The following is a 23,217-nucleotide window of genomic DNA, read 5'->3' as shown; positions in this document are numbered from 1 at the left end:
CACACAAAATGTAATACCCAATCCCAATTAATAAGTGAGGTATAGCTGTGCACCCCCATCATTGTAGCTATTCAGAAGACAGGTAGGTGGAAGGTCAGGGGCTGAGGTTACCCTGAACAAAAAAAACCAAAAAGCTAAAGGGCTGAAGGTATAGTTTAGTGAGAAAGCACCTCCCTAGCAAACACTAGTTAGGAAGTCCTAGTACCACTGAGGGGGAAAAAGTAAAAAGAATCTCAAGTGTTTTTAGTTCTTTTGTTTTGTTGTGTTTTGTTTTGGGGCTTGAACTTAGGACAATTCACAATCTTGCTTCCTTTTTTTAATCAAAGCTGGTGCTTTGAGCCTCAGTTCTACTTGTAACATTTTTTTTTTTTTTTTTTTTTTTTTTTGCTGGTTAACTAGAGCTAAGAGTCTCTTGGGCTTTTCTACTTGGGCAGACTTTGAACTGTAATCTTCAGATCTCAGCCTACTGAGTGGCTAGGATTATAGGTGTGAGCCATTGGCACCCAGCTCTAGCATTTATAATTTCTAATAATACAGCTCGTACACCTATCTGACCTGTATATACACATAACACATATTTAATGATTTTGGTGCCATTGTACATAGTAATATAAAAAGTTTAAGATTCATTGTTCATTATTAATATATAAATATAATTTTTATGAGTTGACCTTAAAAACTCATAATCTTAAAACATATTTTTGCTAAATTCATTCCTTGGTTCTAGTAGTTTTTTTCTTTGGTGGTGGTTTGGGATTTCCTGTGTACATCTATGAATAGATTTATTTCTTGTCTTGCAATTGATAACACTTATTTATATTTAACTTGTTATACTATCTGGGTTGTCTAGGATGATGCAGACGACCATGCCATTCCCCATTCCTTGCTTCTGATTATGAGAGAAACATTGAATATTTTACTGTGCATCATGATGCCAGAATTCCCTTTTTGGAACCTTTTATCGGGTTGAGGAAGTTCCCTTTAATTCCAGTTTATTTAGAGTTAATATTTAAGAACATTGAATCAACTTTACATATTCAGAGTAAACCTCACAGATTATGATGTATTACTTTTTGTATATATTCTGGATTAAATTTGCTAATACCTATTGATGCTACTGAAATGTCCTGAGAACTATTTCTGAAGGATATTGCCTAAAATTTTATTTCCTTGTCATTACTTCAGCTGAATTTTGTATTCGTTTGATGTCAGCCTCATAACATGAATTAGGAATTTTCTTTCCTCTTCTGTCTGCTGTAAAATAGAATTGAGTGTATTCATATTGTTTTGTAGACTTCACCAATGAAACCATTATCTCTTCAAATTATTTTTCTCCCTTGAGTTTTGTTGTTTGATAGACTTTTAATAATAAAGTAACTTAGTGTTTTTTAAAATATAAAACTATTTGGGTTATCTATTTCTACCTAAGTTAACGTTTAGTCTCCCAAGAAATTTGTCCATCTCATCTAAAATTTTGAATCTATGGGAAAAATTATTAGTAATATTTCCTTCCGTAGTGTCATTTTGATATCTAAAATTTGTATTGGTGTTTCTTTTTTACTTCTGCTATAAAAATTGTGCTTTCTGTTTTTCTTAGCTATTTTACCAGTTTCATGTATATTTTTAAAATATTTTTGTTGTTATTTTTTGTTTTTGTTTTTTTTATCGGCCCCGGGACTTGAATTCTGGGCCTAGGTGCTGTCCCTGAGCTCTTCAGCTCAAGTCTATATCCCTACCACTTGACCCACAGCATCACTTTTGGTTTTCTGATAGTTAATGGGAGATAAGAATCTCACAGACTTTAGTGCCAGGCTGGCTTTGAATGGTGATCCTTGGATCTCAGCCTCCTGAGTAACTAGGATTACAGGATTACAGAGCTGCACCTGGCTCTTTTTATAGTTCTTTAAGGTCTATAACCTTAGAAGATTGGTTTAAGGCCTGTAATTTTCTAATGTAAACACTTAAGTATACTACTTTCCCATTGTTATGTACATATCCATGATTTTTTTATGTATTGTTTTCATTTTCATTGGATTCAGGGTATTTCCAAATTTTCCTGAGGCATCCTTTCTCACTCCCTCTATTTAAAATCATGTTTAATTTCTTTCTTTTTTTTTTTGCCAGTCCTAGAGCTTGAATTCAGGGCCTGAGCATTGTCTTTGGGCTTTCTCAAGGATAGAGCTCTACCACCTGAGCCACAGCATCTCTTCCCTCTCTTTCTATGTATGTGGTGCCAAGAAATCAAATCCAGGTCTTCATGCATGCTAGGCAAGCACTCTACCACTGGGCCAAACTCCCAGCTACCTAAAATCATATTTAATTTATAATGTTGAGATGTTTCCTAGATGTTTTCTATTATTGATTTCTGATGTAATTTCATTGTGGTAACCAAACATACTTTTATTATTTCATTTCTATAAAATTTATTGAGGTTGTATTTCTTTTTTTCTTTTTTCCATATATTTTTATTGTAATTAATAGAAGGGTTAAATTATATTCACCATATAGAAGGTATATTACTTCACAAACATTGATATCCTTTCTCATGTCTTGGTCCCTATTTCCCTCCCCACCACCCCTCATCTTGTTCCCCCTTCCCTATCTGATTTCAAATAACCAAATAAGCATATATACAATATATCAGGTAACAAGGTACAATACTGTAACAATATGAGATAACCAAGGGACAGCAAAAGAGATGAGAGATAACATAGTACATTAAGGACAACAATTACTCATTATATGGCTTTTTTTTTGTATATCCTGGAGGACCTTTCATTTAGTGTCATAAATCTCTGCTAGTAGAGCCCAAGGTTTCTACTGATTATGACAAATGAGGGAAACCATTGAGCCTATGTTCCTTTCAGTCTGGCTTACTTCACTTAATATGATATTTTCTAAGTCTTTCTATTTCCTTACAAATGGGATAATGTCATTCTTCCTGACAGCAGCATTCTTTCTGAATTCCATTGTGTATAAATACCACATCTTGTTGATCCACTCATCAACTGAGGGACATCTGGGTTGGTTCCATATCTTTGCTATGGTGAATAGTGTTGCAACGAACATTGTTGCGCTAGTGGATTTAGTATGTCCTTGTTTCTGGACCAGTGGATAAATGCCAAGTAGTGGAATTGCTGGGTTATAGGGGAGCTCTATGTTTATTCTTTTGAGGAACCACCATACTGCTTTCCATAGTGGTTGAATGAGTTTGCACGCCCACCAACAGTGTAGTAGTAGTCTTGAGGTTATATTTCAAAACTCAAAATAGGATCTATTTTGGTGAATATTACATGATCTGTAAAAAAGAATTTATGCACCCTGATTGGATGGAATATACAAATCTCATGAGGACAAGGCATTTGAGAGTGTGGTTTAGGATTATTATTATTTTTTTAATTCTGGTTCTTTAACTGAGGGCCTTGAACTCTTCCTTAGCATTTCTCAAGATTACTATTCTTCCACTTGAGCCACAACTCCACTTCTAGTTTTTTTTTTTTTTCTGGTTAGTTGGAAATAAGAGTCTTATGTACTGCTCTGCCCAGACTGTTTTTGAACTGGGATCCTCAGCTTTCAGCCTCATGAGTAGCTAGGATATAGACATAAGCCATCAGTATCTGGCAAGATTTTTCTATTCTAATAGATTCCCTGACTATTTATTATATCCAGGATTGAGAGATTAACACTGAAATTTTACAGCAGTAAGTATGACTCCAAACCAAACATATAGTGGGGTATCCCATCTAAATGTGTCTTCAAACAAAATGGCTACCCCATTAAGTTCACTGTAATTACAGATTAAAATGTACTATCTTGTCTATTACGTTCTATTTAGCTCATTTAAAACAATCTTCCCCAGCCTTTTTTTTGGATAGGCTTTTAGATTAAATATATTTTATAATTTCATTTTATTTCCTTGATAGACTTATTATTTATACCTCTCAAGTTGTTTTGGTGATGACTATAGGATATATAAAAGTAATTTTCTGGGGCCAGTAGTTGGGCCTAGTGGTAGAGTGCTTGCCTAGCATGCATGAAGACCCAGGTTCAATTACTTTGTATCACATCCATAGAAAAAAGCCGGAAGTGGTGCTGTGGCTCAAGTGGTAGAGCTCTTGTCTTGAGAAAGCCCAAGGACAGTGCTCAGGCCTTGAGTTCAAGGCCCAGGATTGGCAAAAAAAAAAATTCCCACAAATGAGCTCTTGTACCTAAGTCAAATAATGGCATGCTATTGCATCAATTTCTAAACATTTCAACTTTTGATTATGATATAGATAGTATAACAAGGAAATTATAGGCAAATCCAAAAGTCTTTGAAGCAAAAAGAGCAATTTTTTTATTAACCATCATCACCTTCTTCATTCTCCTCTTCCTCTATTTTTTTCCTTTTCATTATTAATTTTTTTGGTGCCAATACAGGGCTTAAACTCAGGGGGAGGCCATTGTTTCTTAGCTTTTTCACCCAAGGCTAGCTCTCTACCACTTGGGCCATACCTCTATTTCTGGCTTTTTGATGGTTAAATGGAGAAAAAAAATCCTCACAGACTTTCCTGTCCAGGTTAACTTCAAACCATTATCTTCAGATAATGGCATCCTGACCAGTTAGAATTATAGGCATTTATTTATTTTAATTTTATAGACTGAGCATAATGTTTGTATTTAAAAATCAGAAAACAATTTATTTGCGCATTTTATTGTTGTCTTAAGAATTTCAAGAAAGAGCTGAGCATGGTGGCACACTCTTGTGAACCCCAGTGGTTGGGGTTTTAAGTTGAAGCCAACAAACTTGGAATTACATATCAAGTTCCATTCACATAGCAAGGCCTTGTGTCAAAAAAAATAATAAAACAAAAAAGAATTTCATAAAATTATTCAAGCTTTTGGGGGGGAAAAAGAGAAAAGGTGGATGGAAAGTGAAATGCTTTTCCTTTACGAGTCTCTAGAGATGAACATTTTACTGTTTGGAACTCATCTATACTTCTAGAACTCTTGTAATCAAACCATACAAACTTTGGATGGTAGGATCTAATTATTATATTAAAACTTAAGTTTTGTGCTTACTAGTAATATTATGATCATTTTTCCTTTTATACATATATCTCTCAATTATTAGCTGAAAAATAGTGTTTACTACCTGGTGCTGGGGACTTAAACCAGTAATCCTAGCAAGGAGGCAGATATATAAGGAACAAGATTCAAAGCCAGCCTAGGCAGAAAACTCTAACCAGCATAAAGCTGAAAGGGAAGGTATATCTTACATAGAAAAGCACCAGTCTTGAGCAGAAAAAGCTAAGGGAGAGACAAAGGCCCTGTGTTTAAGTCTCAGTACTGGCACAAAAAATAAATATGTCATGTGCTGGTGGCTCATGTCTACAATGTCTATAATCCAAACTATTCAGAAAGCTAAGAGAAAGCACTTTGACCCTGAGTTCAAGCCTCGGTAGCAAGATAAAAACAATCTATGTGTTTACAGTTGAATGTTTAGGACCTAATTTAAGATATTGAGATAATCAAGCCAGACTACATTCATAGTATTTATCTTCTAAAAGTTTGCGTGCTGAAATAACTTAGCAGGTGTTTATCAGTCTGAGATGGGACAAGTGCCCTGGGCTGTGTGTGTAGACCAAATGAAACATTATCTTAGCCAATCACAAGGGACCACAAAGTATTAGCTATACAAGCAGGGACTTTCCACTGGGATAATTCATATGAGACAACTTCTCTAACTTTAATCAGTCAACTAACTGCTTTCCTCTGTTATATATATTGTCTTTATACAATTTCATGTACTGCTTGTATTATTCATATGTAATTTTTTTCTGTCCATCTGTAGTTCTTCCAGTATCTCTTTAAAAGACTGCGGATTGATTTTACCACTTATATGTATTAGTATATAGACACCATATTCTCATGACCACATCCTAGTACTCAAACTCACTCTGACATCTCTGTATAATTATTATTTCAGGTGGTTGTTTTCAAGGGCAGGGTCATTTAAAATGGAATTTCTAAATAGAAATACTTCTGTAGCTCATCTTGATACATATTGTTGGGTGATATTTTATATTTTCTTTCCCTTTCCCATCCACTAGTATATTTTGATTTTAAGCTGAGTAGTGTTGTGTACATATTGCTCTCTAAAAAGATTCTCAAATCAGTAAGTGAAAATATTGTGTCAATGCATAACAACCAATATATCAGTCTCAACACTGATTTATTATTATTATTATTATTGTTGTTGTTGTTGGTAGTGAAACTTGAACTCAAGGCCCGTGCATTGTCCTTGAGCAATTTCATTCAAGAGCTCTACCACTTGAGCTCCACTTCCAGTTTTGTAATAGTTAATTGGACATAAGTCTCACAGACTTTCATGTCTGGGCTGTCTTTGAACCAAGATCCCCAAATCTGAGCCTCCTGAGTAGCTAGGTGTGGAGGTACCAGTGCCAAGCTTCAACATGATATTTTTTAATTTGGTTTCTCAAATAGCTTGTAAAACTAAATGAGCCATCATAGCTTTCTTCTAAGTTTAAAACATGAGAATCCTAAATCCCTGTTTTCAAAGGACTACCACAGAAATGGAAATGATAGTATAATGATTTTTCTGATACCACCGTGTGTGTGTATGTGCATATATGAATGTGTATATATGTGTGTGTGTCTCTATAAACTCCTTGAACCATACAGTACTTGCACTGACAGCATTTTTGTGGTTAATCAGAGAGTCTCATGGGTTTTACTGTCCAGGTTGGCTTCCAACCATAATCTCCAGATCTCAGCCTCTGGAATAGCTAAGATTGATTATAGACCTGAACCACCAGTGGCCAGCCTGATACAACTTTTGACTTGGAGTAGAGTCTATAATCCTAGATAAAAACTTAATTATCCCCCAGGTTCTACAAGTTGTAACTCTGCCCTAAGACAAAATAAACAAATTTCTGTATAAAACATTGGTTTTATACAGTCTGGTAAATAGTATAGAAAATTTAAGTTAGGGAAATAAAGTTTCAATCTTTGAAGTTCAGAAACACAATAAGCCCCTTTGAGGCACAACACACACACACACACACACACATACACACTTTTGCTGTGGTGATGAGTCTCATGCATTCTAAGCAAGTTCTCTACTGTTAAGTTACACCTCAGCTGGGCATGGGCATGGGCATGTGTATTTTAATGCTTGGAAAAGAACAAGTGCTTTTACAACTATGTTTGCTTCTAATTACTTTCTTTTTGCAGAGTGCTCACTTTGAAGTGTTGTTGTGTGGTCATTTCTTTGTTAAGACCATCAGAGACATCAGAGACTGTTTTAAAAGGGTTGCATTATCAGGCACAGGAGGGAGTGTGACCAGGAATTTAATATTGATAAGATACTCCTGGGACAGATCTCAGTGCTGGCTCAAGTCCACAGGACCCTGGCAGTCAGGCTGCTCTGGAAATGCTCATCAACTGTCATTTGTTTGCTTTACTGGCTCCCAGCGTTTCCTATGGCTCTTCTAGAGGCTTGGGCACTGGAGACCTGCATCTGCTGACTCTGTGTGGGTTGTTTATATTCATTTGCAAGTTGGAATTCGGAGACTTGCTGGCCAGTTTGTGTGTTTGAACCACACTAGGGGACAGAGATCAGACAGCTTCTTTCAATCCCTGGCCAAAGACTGACACTTTAATATTGGAGTCCTAGCCTCCAGAACTGGAAGAAAATTATTTCCTCCAATAAGTTCTATTCATTGTGTGTATATCTATATACATTATACATATGTATATATACATATATATGTAAAATTGGGGCTGGGTGCTAGTGGCTCATGCCTGTAATCCTCACTGCTGAAAAGGCTAAGCTCTGAGGATCACTATTCAAAGCCAGCCCAGGCAGCAAAGTCTGTGAAACTCATCTCCAATTAGTTCTTTTTTTTCTTTTTGCCAGTCCTAGACTTGGGCTCAGGGCCTGAGCACTGTGCTTGGGTTTTCTCAAGGCTAGAGCTCTACCACTGGAGCCACAGCACCAATTCTGGCTTTTTTTTTCTATGTATGTGGTACTGAGGAATCGAATCCGGGCCTTTGTGCATGCTAGGCAAACACTCTACCACTAGACTAAACTCAAGGCTTTTCTCCAGTTAATTCTTATCTGAGTTTAAAGCCCCAGTACCAGCAGCCTCCTTAACCCCTCCTCACCCGAAACGCTTTCTTCAAGACAGTGACTTGTCTTTTAGGAGTGAGACCTTCTTATCGTTTAGAAGCCCTGATCATTAGCACCACATAGAAGGAAACAATCCGGGCAGCAACTACCTATTTCCTTTGTCCATTCTGGTCCTTGCTCATGCCAAGTTAAAGCTTGTGTTCATATGCCTTTCTCACTGGCTAAGCACATTTCTGGGAGACATTCTTGAATAGGGTCCCTACCTGCAGGGACTCATCCTGATGGATGGCAAGAAGTTTGGATAAACTCTCCCTTTGAGGCTTTCTCAATCTTCCTTCCCATAATTCCAATGTATTCTTTCTTTGATCTTTACCGATGCCATGCTGCTAATGGTAACTTATGTATATTATCCTCTACCATATACTGGATCTTGGACAACTGGCCTCGTGCACAGGATTCAATTCAGTTCTCACAACAGCTGTGAGACAGGTTCTTAATCTTTATTCTGTACCCATACATTCCTCCAGTCCCATCAATTATCACCTCCACACAGTAGGAATCTACTTGATTGTTTCACATATTACTCTTACACATTATTATTCTTTCCTTAACACCTAAAATAGCACCTGGCATGTCGCAGGAACTTCATTACCATTTGCTGTTGGCTGAATAGATTCTGTCACAAAGACTACTCCAAAGTCTGTAAGAGAGTATGAGATGAAAATAGACTTTGGATTCAAGTTATTTGGATTCCAGTTGGCACATTCATCTTCTACCGCTCCCTTCTTCAGAGTAAGGTAACAGAAGGGCCTGGAGTGGCACCTGGGAATGCAGAAAGAACCTTCTCCAAGCCCTTTCCTTCCCTTGCAACTTTCCCACCTCTGTATCCTTGTGCTCGCTTCCTGGCTTCCAAGCAAGAGTGTGTGTGTGTGTGTGTGTGTGTGTGTGTGTGTGTGCGCGCGCACACGCACACGCGCATGCACTCACACATGCATGTGTGCGGGCCCACCTGTGTGCTGGTATTGGGGCTTGAACTCAGGGCCTCCTCCTTTTACTTGGCTTTTAAACTCAAAATGGGTGTACTACCACTGGAGTCATATTTCCATTTCTGCTTTAGGCTGGTTAGAGATTAGAGTCTCACAGCCTTTATTGCCCAGGTTAGCTTCAAATCACAAACTTTCAATCTCAGGCATTTGAGTAGCTGGGATTATATTCATGAGTCACTTGTGCCTAGTTTATAAGCAGAACTTTTTTTTTTTTGTCAGTCATGTGGTTCAAACTCTCATCCTGGACACTGTCGCTGAGCTCTTCAGTTCAAGGGTGATACTCTATCATATTGAGCCACAGCACCACTTCTAGTTTTCTGGTGGTTAATTGGAGATGAGTCCCACAGACTTTTATGCCTTAGCTGGCTTTGAACCACGATCCTTAGATCTCAACCTCCTGAGTAGCTAGGATTACACTGTCGCCTTGCTAAAGCAGAACGTTTGACTTGCCTCTGTGAGTTAGGTACAGAGAAAGGATTTTGCTGCCTTCTGCCTTCTGTACTCCATACTTTAGGAGGTGACACATTTAAAGCAGGTGGAGAAGCTCAACCAGGAATTCTGTATCTCACCAACTAAGTCCATTATAACACCTGAGTAGCTAGGATTGCAGTATGAGCCACCAGCACCCAGCCCAGCTCTTCTTTCCTGCTTATTTGATGAGATTCCTGAGAGAGAGGACTTGAAACAATTGTGTTTCTTTTGGACAAGGTTTCTTCAGTCTTAGAACCTCAGAGAGATCTTCCTGTACTTGGAGGATACACAATGAAATATTAGTGAGACCTTGGCTTTGAGGCAGCTCCTATTGGGGTGGAGAAACTTTTCTACCAAAGTCCATTGATTATTTACAACATCATGCCAGGGCCATACAAAATTATCAATTTACTAAAAAGGCTAAGATCTGAGGATCGATGTTCAAGGCCAACCCAGGTAGGAAAATCCATGGGACTCTTATTGCCAATTAACCAGCAAAAGGCTGGAGGTCAAGCTATGGCTCAGTGGTAGAGTACCATGGAAAAAGCTAAGGGACAGTGCCCAGCTCCTGAATTCAAGCTTCAGTATCTATATAGGCAGGAGACTGAAGGCAACTGTTGAAAAGCATACAATGTTATCTGCCCTGTCATGTACCAAATGGCTTGCAAGCCTTATTGCCTATGGGCCAAATGTTCCCCACTCTTGTAAATCCTTCTAGTTTCCCTTAATTCCATTCAGCACGTCAAAGAACTATACTTTTGGGTGTCGTCTTTTGAGTCTCAGTGGTAGCCTCCATCCATAAGACTTCGCAAGCTGAATAAAAAAAGGAACTCAAGATTGAAACTGAGCTCTCTTTTCCTTGATTGTTTGGAAGGCCTTAGTAGGAGAAAGCTCTTCAGAAACCCTTCCAGGATGGAAAGTTGGTTGAGTGGCCTGTGGAGAACAGAGGGCACAGCAGACTTAGAGCTCCTGGTCTGAGTGCCTGGGCTCTCCTTTGCAAGGTTGTTCATTTCTTCCTAAAAACTTCCTCTTGTTCTTTCCTCAAACCAGTTCTTGAAATATTTGATTTGGTTGTGGAAACACAGTAATTATATTTGGTTGTGGAAACACAGTAACTATAGACAGTTCTATAAATGGGAATTTCATGCAATAATTATATGTATCATCAAGTATGGATTAGAGTGGTTCTTGGTAAGCTTTTGGTTGCAGCCCAGAATAAATATTGTTTTATGCCCTCTTTATTTTTAAAAAATCATTTTATTATTAAGAGTTGTATGAAGAAGCTATGATTCCATAAATCAGGTTGTGAATACAGTGCATCTTGATTAATGCCACCTCTTCCATCATTCTGTCCCATTTTTCTGCCTCCTATCCCTAACCTCAAGTTAGGTAGAGTTCAACTGTTTTGTCCTTGATTAATTTATTGTTCATGGAATCTGTGCTGTCTTCATGACTCAGGTGTAAGAGGGAAACTCTCCTTCCACCCTGGGATAGAGGCTGCTCCACTTTAGGTGTGAACACTACTGAGCCCTTTATTCTTGGTTTCACTTTTTTGTGCCCATACAGGGGCTCATACTTCCTGAGCTTTTTCACTCAAGGCTGGTGCTGTACCACGTGAACCATGGCTCAGCTTCCATTTTTTGCTGGTTGCTTGCAGATAAGAATCTCATTGACTTTCTTTCCTCATTTGGTTACGAGCCATGATCCTCAGACCTCAGCTTTTGAGTGGCTAGTATTACAGACAATAAGCTTCCGGTGAACACTCTTAGTGTTACAGTTGCAACTGAAAGTGAGATAAATTATGAAAAATATAGTCACTAACTTGAAACTCTGCTTCTCATTAGCCTAGAAGTAGAGCAATTTTCAGCAGGGAAAGTTCATATCCAGTCACTCTTTTTAATAAAGTAATTGCTTTTTTTATTTTGTGCCAGATTGTTTTTATTGTAATGTATAGAGGGGTTACAGTTACATTCACCAGGTAGTAGGCGCATTACTTCTCACACATTGATACCCCTTCTCCTGTTTTTGTCCCCATTTCCCTCCCAATCATCTTGATTTCCTCCCTTCGCTTTCCTATTTTAAATAAACAAATAAATATATATACAATATGCCAGGTAACAAAGTCAGATACTGTAACAATATGAAATTAACCAAAGGGCAACAAAAGAGAAGAGAAATAACATAGTACATTAAGAACAGCAATCACACAAGATAAAGCTCTTGTTTCCATATCCTGGAATTCCTTTCATTTAGCCTCATCCTATATGACCTTATGTATCTAGGTTTTGCGCTATTATGATCCTTTGCTAGGAGAGTCCTAGGTGTGTAATAATTATTACAACTGAGAGAAACCATAGAACCTATGTTCCTTTGGATCTGGCTTACTTCACTTAATATGATTTTTTCCAAGTCTTCCATTTCCTTCAGAATGGGGCGATGTCATTCTTTCTGATGGCAGTATAGAGTCCCATTGTGTATAAATACCACATCATCTTGATCCAATCACCTACTGAGGAGCATTTGGGTTGGTTCCATATTGTGCCAGGTATTTTTAAAAATTAATTTAATTTTATTATTTTTTGTGTGCTAGTACTGGAGCTCGAACTCAAGTCCTCATGTGCTTATCTTCATTCAGGGCTGGCACTCTACCACTTGAGCTACTTTTCCACTTCTGGCATTTTTCTAGGTAATTGGAGATAAGAGTTTCATGGACTTTTCTACCAAGGCTGTGATCCTCAAATCTTAGGCTTCCAGGTAGCTTATACTACAGGCATGAGCTACTGGCACATGTCTTGTGCTAGGTGTGTTATTCAATGTCTTCCCCCTCCCCAACCCTCAAGTAGGAAATCTTCATCTCTACAGATGGGAATGGAAATAAATTCCTTCCATAAATAGCTTTGGGAGTGATTCCCCTTCTCCTGAGAAAGGTACTTTCCTGAGAAGATATTAGGGCAGTACTCATTGTTTTATTGTATAAACAACGATAAAGTAAGTAACGAAAATGAGTAAAGTCCGGCTGCCCTCATACATTTCCCCCATTTAAGGTTTTCTTGCTTTGGAATTTTATGTAAAGTTCTTTGCTTCCCCTGCCCCACTTTACACAAGGACTTGTTCTTTTATACTAAGCTTCTGGTCTGCATGATGGAAGGTCATCTTTGCAGGCTCTTGGCTAGTGACCTTGGCATTTGAAATCTATCTAGGGCTCCTCTCCCCAAGATAACAAGATCAAGACCTTTGATCTTCCAGCTGAGGCCAGTCCAGAGGCCTCAGACTGGTACCAGGAGATAAATCTGACCTGTGCAGATTAAAAAATAAGGATTGGGAACCTGATTCCCATGACTCACAGCTGTAATCCTAGCCACTCAGATCTCGGGAGGCTGAGATCTGAGGCGTGGCTCCAGCTGACCTGCTTCTGGCTTATGAAGGTAGAGTACTAACAATTTTACAGGAAGTGTGTGTAAGGTTTGGTGATTCAGGCAAAAAAGAGTTTATTAGGAGAAACTGGCCTGCACCAGATGGAAGTGTGCAGAGAGAGAGAACTTAAGGCAGAGAGAGGTTAAATGAGAAGAGGGCTGGGGGTAGGTGTGGCCACAGCTAGTGTGGGAGTGACCTCAGAGCCTGGGAACCTCTCACGCTCGGAGAGAGTTGTGACTGGAGCAGATGAGGAACAATGACCTCAGAGGATAAGAAAGTGACCTCAGAGCCTGGGGTCCTTTTCTGACTTACAGTCAGGTAATTGACAGTCAGGTGATTACTGGTTTCAGGCAGGTCACTTCTAGTATGGTTATATTTTGTCCGAGGTGGGGAGAGGGCTGTTCTTCCAGGCAGATCTAACAGTTTGTTCATTCATTCACTTATTTACTCATTCATTCACTTTTACCAGTACTGGGGCTTGAACTCAGGGTCCATATGCTGTCTCTTAGCTTTTTATCTCAAGGCTAGAACTCTACCACTTGAGCCCTGTCTCCACTTCCCATTTTGGATGGTTGATTGGAGATAAGAGCTCCTGGACTTTCCTGCTTGGGTTAGCTTTGACCTGTGATCCTCAGATCTCAGCTTCCTAACTAGCCATGATTATAGGTGTGAGACACCAATGCTCAGCTCTTACAGGAAGTTTAGAAAACAGAAGTTCTCATTTGTAAAATGAAGGTAAGAGACACTAATGGAGTGGAGAATAAATGCCTGTGATGTGATCTGTTCTTAGAAGGATGGATATGTACGGTGAATGTTTGCTGTGACTGTCATTGATACTGATAGTGAGTGGGAAGGGATGTCAGGTGAACTTGATTCCCAATAGTTTGAGAATCTCCCACCTGAAAATCCCAAGTTCAAAACACTCTGGAAAAAATACTCTTTTAAGTCTGAGATTTTTGTGCCTTGTTAGATTTTTTTTTTTCCATCCTGGTGCTTTAACTTAGGGCCTAGGCACTGTTGTTGGACACTTTTTGCTCAAGGCTAGCACCCTGCTACTTGAGCCACAGCACCACTTCTGCCTTTTTCTGTGTATGTGGTACCGAGGAACCCAGGGTTTCATGCATGCTAGATGAGCACTCTACCACTAGGCTATGCTCCAGGCCCCACCTTGTTAGATTTTTGAGAAATTTCAGTTTATAGAGATATTCCAAAACTTAAAAAAGCAGAATCCAGATCTAAATCCAAAACTACTTCTAGTCCTAAGCATTTAGGGAAACTTATATAGTCATTGTTACCAGTTTTGGATTTAATCCATCTTTATATTTTTGTCTATATATTTTTGTATTTGTGCATAGTTGTTGAATGCAGGTGAGTGCAAGTATTCTGTTGCTTTATTTTCTCTTCTTCTTCTTACTCCTCCTCCTCCTCATCCTCACCCGCCTCTTCTACCATTTGAGCCACTCCTCTACTCTCTGCTTTTTTCTGGTTGATAAAGAGTCTCAAAGATTTTCCTAACCTAGTTGGCTTCAAGCTTAGATTCTCAGATCCTAGCCACATAAGTAGCTAAGATTACTGGCATGAGCCAGTAGTATCCAGCTCTTTATAATTTATATGGCCATTTTATATTGGCCATGTAAACTTCTTTCATAGTACTGCTTTATACATTTGGCATTACTTCATGATTATGACACTCTATTAGATGTACAAAACAGCTTTCTCTGTATTGAAGTTTATTTGTTGTGGGTAATTTTGTTTTATACCTTGATAGCTCTATCCTAAACAAATTCATGCACATAATCTCCCTAAAGAGAATATGAATTTAAAAATGAAAGACTAATTTTGCTTGCTTTGTAAGAGTGTGTGTAATAGTTTTATACTTTTTTGTTATAAGCCTCTGAGAGAAATGAAGTTTGGGATTTAAATGTAGTTAATCAAAAGTTCTTTCCATTCCTTTCTATTCTATTCTTCCATTCCTTTCTAATCTTTAGTTAGTGAGCATTAATGAATTGGTTTTTGTGTCTGTCTCTGGAAAAGTGAAAAGCCCCAGGAGGCTGACTAAGGTCGTTGCCCTGTGCTGAGTCCTTTGGAAATTGGACACATTCCATGGAGATTTTCAACCCAAGCTTCAGGAAACCTGGACTCAATTTCCCCCCTAGTGCAAGAAGCTGCCAGGCTCTGTGGAGTAGAGGAAGACTTCTACACACACCAGAGCTCCAGCTTGCATTTGAGAACTAACTTCCTTCCTTCCTTCCTTCTTTCCTTCCTTCTTTCCTTCCTTCCTTCCTTCCTTCTTTCCTTCCTTCCTTCCTTCCTTCCTTCCTTCCTTCCTTCCTTCCTTCCTTCCCTTCCCTTCCCTTCCCTTCCCTTCCCTTCCCTTCTCTTCCCTTCCGTCCCTTCTTTTCTTCCTTTTTTTTGCCTTCCTTTCTTTTCTTTCCTCCTTCCTTCCCTTTTTCCCTCACTTTCTTTTGGCGACTACTTTGTGTGTGTGTGCGTGTGTGTGTGTGTGTGTGTGTGTGTGTGGTTTGTGCAATACTGGGGCTTGAACTTGAACCCTGGGCCTCACATTCTTTTTTTTATATATTTTTATTGTAATTAATAGAAGGGTTGCATTAAATTCACCAGATAGAAGATGCATTGCTTCATAAACATGTAACAATATGAGATAATCAAGAGATAGTAAAAGAGATGAGAGATAATATAGTACATTAAGGCCAACAATCACTCATTATATGGCTTTTGTTTCTATATCCTGGAGGTCCTTTCATTTAGTATCATACTATATGGCCTTATTTATCTAGGTTTTCACTATTGTAAATCTCTGCTAGGAGAGCCCAAGGTTTCTACTGATTATGACAAATGAGGGAAACCATTGAGCCTATCTTCCTTTGAGTCTGGCTTTCTTCACTTAATATGATTTTTTCCAAGTCTTTCCACTTCCTTACAAATGGGGCAATGTCATTCTCTCTGACAGCAGCATAAAATTCCATTGTATATAAATACCACTCTTGTTGATCCACTCATTAATTGAGGGGCATCTGGGTTAGTTCCATATCTTTGCTATGGTAAATAGTGCTGCATTGAACATCATTGTGCTAGTGGATTTAGTATGTCCTTGTTTCTGGGCAATTGGGTAAATTGGGCCTCACATTCTTGCTTAGCCTTTTTGCTCCCTATTAGAGCTTTGCAGCTTGAGGCACATCTCCACTTCCACCTTTGTGCTGTTTAATTGGACATAAGAATCTCAGATTTACCTTCATGGGCTTGCTTCTAATGTGGAATCGCAGATCTTGAGATCTGAGGATTATAGGCATGAGCCACTGGTTCCTGGCAATTGGCTGTTGAATATATTTCTTTTTCTAGAATATTTGAGAAAAGAAGATACATTGTTACATACGGGAGGTAGATTTAGCTTTCTACTGAAACTCTAGGCTGTCTTGCAGCCATCCCAAGGACCATTATGTATAGAAGAGAAAATTTGACACTGAATTTAAATGCTGTATTTGACGTTTTATGTGTACTAAATATGCATTCTACTTCCTGAAACTTATATAGCCACTTATTCCCTATTATTATTATTATTATTATTATTATTATTATTATGAGGTGGGACATTGAAGAGGTTATTAGGGCTCAGTCTAATAATCAAGTTAATGGGTTCATAGGTTGTCTTGAAAGTGCTTTTGCTACAAAAGCCAGCTTGGCCCAGTCACCTCTGTACTTCTTTCCTCTCCATATAACACCTGTGCTGCCTGCCCTCTGCCAACAGAGGCCATCCACCTTAGACCAGGAATGTGAGCCTTCATGAACCTCTCCTCTCTTTATAACCCCATCAGCCTATGGCTTTTTTGTTTTTTGGTTCTTGAGGGTTTTTTTGTTTTGCTAGTACTAAGGCTTGAACTCAGGGTTTGGGTGCTATCCCTTAGCTTTTTCTCTTAAAGATGTTATTCTACCACTTGAAGTACACCTTCACTCTGTCCTTTTTCTGGTTATGTAGCGGTAGGAATCTCACACACTTTTCTGCCTTGATTGGCTTGGAACCACAATCCTCAGATCTTGACCTCTTGAGTAACTAGGGTTATAGGTACCTGGCTGGAGATATTGTATGATTAGCAACAGGAGACTGAAGACCCATTTAATCTTGCTTTTGTGTTCTCCACCACAGGAAGTTACAACTTTAGTGTTTGGGACATGCCCTCACTGGTCTATGCTCATCAACCCACACCCTATTCTATGGTGCCAAGCACTCATGCAAGGAGGAATGAATGGCTCCACCCAAAGCTTGACAAGTTTTCTGGGATTTGGAGGTTCTTTTTTCTCCAGAGAATGAGGACAATGTGGATACAGAAGGAATGGATAGCTAAGAAAAGAACCAGGGACTGTGTAAATTGACCTCTGAGTCTTCCTGACCCCTGGCCTTTTTCTATGAAGTGACCTAGTTCTTTTCCTTATTGTTTAGGCAGGTTGAATTAGGTGTTTGATTACTTGGGTCTGACTGGTAAATGTGATAAATGTTGACCCAGACTTGAACTTATGAAAAGTTTCTGAGTAGCTTTTATTTATTATTTTTTTTGCCAGTCCTGGGCTTGAGCTCAGGGCCTGAGCACTGTCCTTGGACTTTCTCAAGGCTAGAGCTCTACCACTTGAGCCTCAGCACCACTTCCAGCTTTTTTCTATGTATGTGGTACCGAGGAATCGAACCCGGGTCTTCGTGCATGCTAGGCAAGCACTTTAACCACTAGGCCAAACTCCCGGCCCCCTGAGTAGCTTTTAAAACCTGATTCTAGACTGGGAGGTGCAAAGCTTTGCTTGTTTTGTCTGCAAAGCCATATAAGGAAGTTGTATTTGTAAAACACTCTGGGACCCGAATGATAAATAAAGATAAAAAGAAGGCTCCTAAATTTGAACTGTAGGAAATGACATGTATATTTTAAGAATTCCACAACTAGCTCACACCTGCAGTCCTAGCTCTTTGGAAGGCAGAGATCAAGAATCACAGATTGAAGTCATCCCAGACTGAAAATTTTGTGAGACTCATCTCCTATTACCCAGCATAAAGTCAGAAGTGTGAGCTAGGAGCGTGATCTAGTGGTAGAGTGCTTGACTAGCATGCACGAAGACCTGGGTTCAATTCCTTGGTACACATACATAGAAAAAAGCTGGAAGTGGTGCTAAGGCTCAAGTGGTAGAGCACCAGCCTTGAGAAAGCCCAAGGACAGTGTCCTGAGGTCAAGCCCCAGGACTGGGGAAAAAAAAACTCAGAAGTGGAGTTGTGGAGTTGTAGCTCAAGTCACAGAAGGCCAACCTTGAGTGAAAAGCCAAATGACAGTGTGAAGACCTGAGTTCAAGCCCCATTAACACACCCTCCAAAAACATCCCCCACCATGTTCCACAAATTATTTTAGGCACAAGACCCTCAAAAAGCCTCTGCTGCCGGATGCTGGTGCCTAGAATTTTAATTGCACAGGAGGATCTGAGGATCATAGTTTAAAGCTAGCCCATGCAGGAAAGTCTCTAATAAACTACTGAGAAGAAGCTGGAAGTGGAACTGTTGTAGAACGCTAACCTTGGTCCCTGAGTCCAAGACCTAGGACTAGCATACAGAGACACACACACTCAACTAATTTAAATTAATAAAAAGCTTCTGAAGCTAGATTATTATTGTCTCTGCTAGACAAATGAGACTTATTGAGAAACTTGGCTTTGGATAGAGTAGAGAAGAGATGCTGTCCTGAGAGTAAAAAGTCAAATCTTCCTCCTCTTTCTCCTCCTCATCTCTAAATAGTTGTACGAAGATTTAACAAGTTTATAAATATAATGCATCTTCATCAGTGTCACCCTTTTCAATGTTCTTTTATTTTTAATAGTACTTTTTTTTTTAATTCCACTTTCTTGCTCATAGCTAGTGCTCTACCACCAGCCATGCCTCCAGTCTGGCATTTTTCTGGTTAATTGGAAATAGACTTTTCTTTCTGGACTGGCTTTGAACATCAATCTGCAGTTTCAGCTTCCCAAATATCTGGGATTACAGATGTGAGCTACCTGTTTCCCACAACTGTCTCCCTTTAAAAAAAAATTCACATTAAAATTTCTAGAAGCCTATGTGTTTGTACTCTCATTTTGGTGTACTAGGAAATTGGAAAAGAGAGTACTAAGAGACTGCGATGTTAGTGTCTAGAAAGAAGCCAAGACATGAGACATTGGCTTTAAAAAAAAATCAACTTAGTAAAGCTTACCGATTTTTAAAAAAAATTTCTTGTTTTTCTTTTCTTTTCTTTTTTTTGCAGTGGGGGAGGGGAGCATGCAGCGGGATCAGTCATGGGACTTGAATTCTGGGCCTTGGCATTGTCCCTAAGTTCTTCAGCTCAACGCCACCACTCTACCACTTTTGAGTCATAGCATCACTTCCAGTTTTCTGGACTAATGCCATGTTGTTTGGTGAAGACTTTCAAAGTAATGCATAGAACAAGGAATGGTTTCAACCTGCAATGCTGTAGTGTGATTGATATCTGGTTTTTATTTGTTTGTTTTTTGTTATTTGTTTTTTTGTGGGTCATGGGGCTTGAACTCAGCCCAGACATCTCTCTGAGCTCTTCAGCTCAAGGCTACCCTTGAGCCAAGCCCCACTTCCCGTTTTCTAGAGGTTAATTGGAGATGAGTCTCACGTCCATTTGTGCCTGGGCTGGCTTTGAACCTTGATCCTCAGAGCTCAGGCTCCTGAATAGCTAGGATTGCAGGTGTGAGCCACCATGCCAGGCTTGTTGTCTGTTTTTTCTGCCTGGCTCAAAGACTATTTTCCTCCCCAATGTCCTACAGTGGTGGTTCTGCATCTGCCTATTTGTGGCTGTTTCCTCTTAGTTCCTAGGAACTTTCATCCAAGCCTAGCACTGGAAACTTTTGACCTCCTTGGTGTTTTGGTTCACTGTGTTTTTTTCTCTGAGGTTCAGAGGTCCAAAGAGACCCAGTGAGTTGCTGAGGATCAACCAGCAGGTTAGCAGGGAGTGGGGGATTTTTTTTTCTTTGTCTAAGCTTCTCTGCTGTGAAACTTTGTTTATTTGTCCTTTGGGCAACTCAATTTAGTGAATAGCTGGATTATTTTATCCTTTAAGTTTGTGGATATTATCTAGACTAAAATGTTTGTAAAAGACTCCTTCAGAAATTATTCTCTCTTTTTTTTCAGTGCTAGTACTGGAATTTGAACTTAGATATTGGATACTGTCCTTAGCTTTTTTACTCAAGGCTGATGCTCTACCACTTGAGCAACAACTCCATTTCTGTCTTTTTGCTGGTAATTTAGAGATGAGTCTCCATACTGCCGGGGCTGGCTTTGCCTATTTGTCCTCAGATCTCAGCCTCCAGAGTAGCTAGGATTACAAGTATGAGGTACTGGTACCCAGCTATTCTACTCTTTTAACTTGTTGGTATAGGTTAAACATCCCTGATCCCAAAATCTTAAAACTAGAACGTTTCAAAACAATGCAAGCTTTTGAACCTTCACACGATGCCATAAGTAGACGGTCCATCCTACACCATGAAACTTTAGTTCATGCACAACATTGTAAAAAAAATACTAGATAAATTTACCTTTGTTGTGTATGTGAGTTGGCTCTGTTATTGTGATAGAATACCAGAGACAACTTAGAAGGTGGAAGCATTTGTCTTAGTCTTCTGCTCTTCCCTGACAGAAATCCTTGCTGTCAAGATCTTCATTATTAGGGGCCCTTAAGTGGGTGTTTCTAGGCAATATCAATGGATGGCAGTATTGCAGCTCTTGTGCATGGGGATCCTGGTGGTCAGGGGTTGAGGCTTTTGAAAGCTAGTGCAGCAGACCGGCTTCTGGATGTTGGGGGTTGGCCCCAAAGGCTGAAGTGTTACAGCTCTTTTCAGTCTCTGCTTGGGTCTGAAGCCATTGCTTCTGATCTTCCAGTTCTGCTTTCCCTCTCACCTCTGATTTCAGCTATTGTGCTCCCACTTTGGCCTTCATGGCTTCATCCTCACTTGGCTACCAAAGCAAGCCCAGCCTCTGATGTTGTCGGCAGCTGCTGATGTGCCTGCTACCTCGGAAGGCAAGTTCCAGTCAATGACCAGATGTAAGAAGCCTTTGTTTCATTTCTGCCCTTGCTGGGATGGCTCTGGGTGTCTCACCACTGCTTTTGCACCTTTGGTCCTGGCCTTGATGCCACTCCTGCTAATGACTCCTGCCTACTGCAGAAATTGCTTGCCAGCTCTGCCCCACTGCTGCTGCCTCCACAGACAATTATTTTCTTCTTGTTAGCAATTAGCCAATGTTCATGATGACAGTCAAAAGGAGGGAAGACAAACCACTCAAGAGAAGTCTTTAATGGACCTCTGTTGTAACACCAGAGGCACTACAGAAGGGTGTCTCCTGGCTGCTCACAAAGAAAGGTGAGCAGGCTGCTTATGAGGTCACAGAGTAGGTGGGGTAACTGTGTCTGCACCAAGTATGGCAGTTCTTCATGCAAATGAGAACTGTGTTAGCATTGGTTATGGTCCATTCCTATCACCAGTCATGGCAGCTCCTTATTCAATTAAGATGGGTTTTCACCAATCACAGCTGTGCTGTCCTTCTAGGGAAGGGAAGTATACCCCCTCTGACCTGGTTGAAGGTAGCTGCAATGGTAGCAAAAGTCTGGCCACAAGTTGCTTGTTGAACCAGTGTCTTCTAGAACCAGAGATGGATTCAAAGTAGCCAGTGTGACATAAAGGCAGTCTGTCTGTCAGCCTAGAGAACAGTTCTTTGCTCAAGACAGCCTGGGACACAGGGAAAGGGTCTAACAGCTGTCAGTTAAGGGGTAAACCCTCCACAGTCCACAACTTCTTGGCAAATTTAAAGGAAAAAGAAACTTTAAGACTGGTACCTATAAGAAAGGATATTTAACAGTTCCTTAGCAATCCTTACTCCTTTACCAAGACAGATTCTTGCCCTCTGTTTTAGTTGCAGAGGTTTCAGACCATGGTCTTTTGGCCCCATTGCTCTGGATCTTGGGTGGCATAGTGCATCATGGGAGTACATCATGGTGAGATCACATAGAAGAGATAGCTGCTCACCTCATGGTGGACAGAGGACAAAAAGAAAGTGCTCTGGGCACTATTTGCTCATACCTGTAAGCTTAACAACTCAAGAGGCGGAGATCTGAAGATCATGGTTCAAAGCCAGCAAGGGCAGACAAATCTAATACACTCTCCTTATCTCCAATTAGCCACCTAAAAGATGGAAATGGAACTGTGGATTAAGTGGTAGAGCACCAACCTTGGTGAAAAAGTTAAGGGAAAGTACCTTGGACCTGAGTTTAGGCCCCTGTACACACACACACACACACACACACACACACACACACACGAGAGAGAGAGAGAGAGAGAGAGAGAGAGAGAGAGAGAGAGAGAGAGAGAGAGAGAGAGAGAGAGAGAGAGAGAGAGAGAGAGAGAGAGAAAGAGAGAGAAAGAGGGGGGGGGACAAAAGAGAAAGAGAGATAGTAAGGGGACAAGGTCCTAGTATCCATTAAAGGGCATACTACTAATGACCTAACTTTCACAAGGTTCCACTTACTAAACACAAATGAATTTCATGTTTAGACTTATATCTCCATGATGTCTCATTATGTATAAGCAAGTATTCTAAAATCTGACCAAAAAAAAAATCCGGATTCAAAATACTTCACTTCCTAAACATTTTAAGATACTGGCTAGACTTTTTGAACAACTGAAATATTTTTTGTCAGTCCTGGGGCTTGAACTCAGGTCCTGAACACTGTCCTCAGGCTTTCCTCAAGGCTAGCACTCTACCACTTGAGCCATAGCACCACTTCTGGCTTTTTTTTTCAGTGTGTGTTGTACCGAGGAATCGAACCCAGGGCATCGTGCATGCTAGGCAAGCACTTGACCACTAGGTCAAACTCCTGGCCCCAAATTGAAATTTTTTAATTGACTAAAGGATTTCCATGAATAGAGACTTATTTGGTTTTGTATTCCTGAAATTAGTCTGGGGGCTTTTCCAATCTAGAAATGGATTCTAGAACAAAAGTAACAAACTCCCATCAGATTAAAGCATTTTTGTGAGTAGCACTCAAAACCAGACAGCACAGGAAACTTAGAAGAATGCAGTTGGATTTTTTTTAAAACAAAACAATAAAAAAA

General features: G+C 39.7%; 1 protein-coding gene and 1 long non-coding RNA gene across 2 annotated transcripts in view; one reads left to right on the top strand and one right to left on the bottom strand.

Annotated features, from left to right (window-relative positions):
- The window catches only part of Cryl1 (crystallin lambda 1), a 131,389-nt gene that overhangs the window by 37,908 nt on the left and 70,264 nt on the right, over positions 1-23,217 (top strand). The gene's annotated exons all lie outside the window — the stretch shown is intronic.
- Positions 11,129-21,415, bottom strand: LOC150057300 (uncharacterized). Its single transcript, XR_016537176.1, has 3 exons — positions 20,647-21,415; positions 16,317-16,421; positions 11,129-11,434 (listed from the first exon to the last, which is right to left on the bottom strand). It is a non-coding gene; the product is annotated as an uncharacterized LOC150057300 (long non-coding RNA).

Source organism: Megascapheus bottae, chromosome 11, assembly GCF_031878675.1.
Source record: "Megascapheus bottae isolate mThoBot1 chromosome 11, mThoBot2.hap1, whole genome shotgun sequence".
Classification (NCBI taxonomy): domain Eukaryota; kingdom Metazoa; phylum Chordata; class Mammalia; order Rodentia; family Geomyidae; genus Megascapheus; species Megascapheus bottae.
Note: the sequence above shows the minus strand (reverse complement) of the source record. Positions and strands in the feature narration are given on the sequence as shown.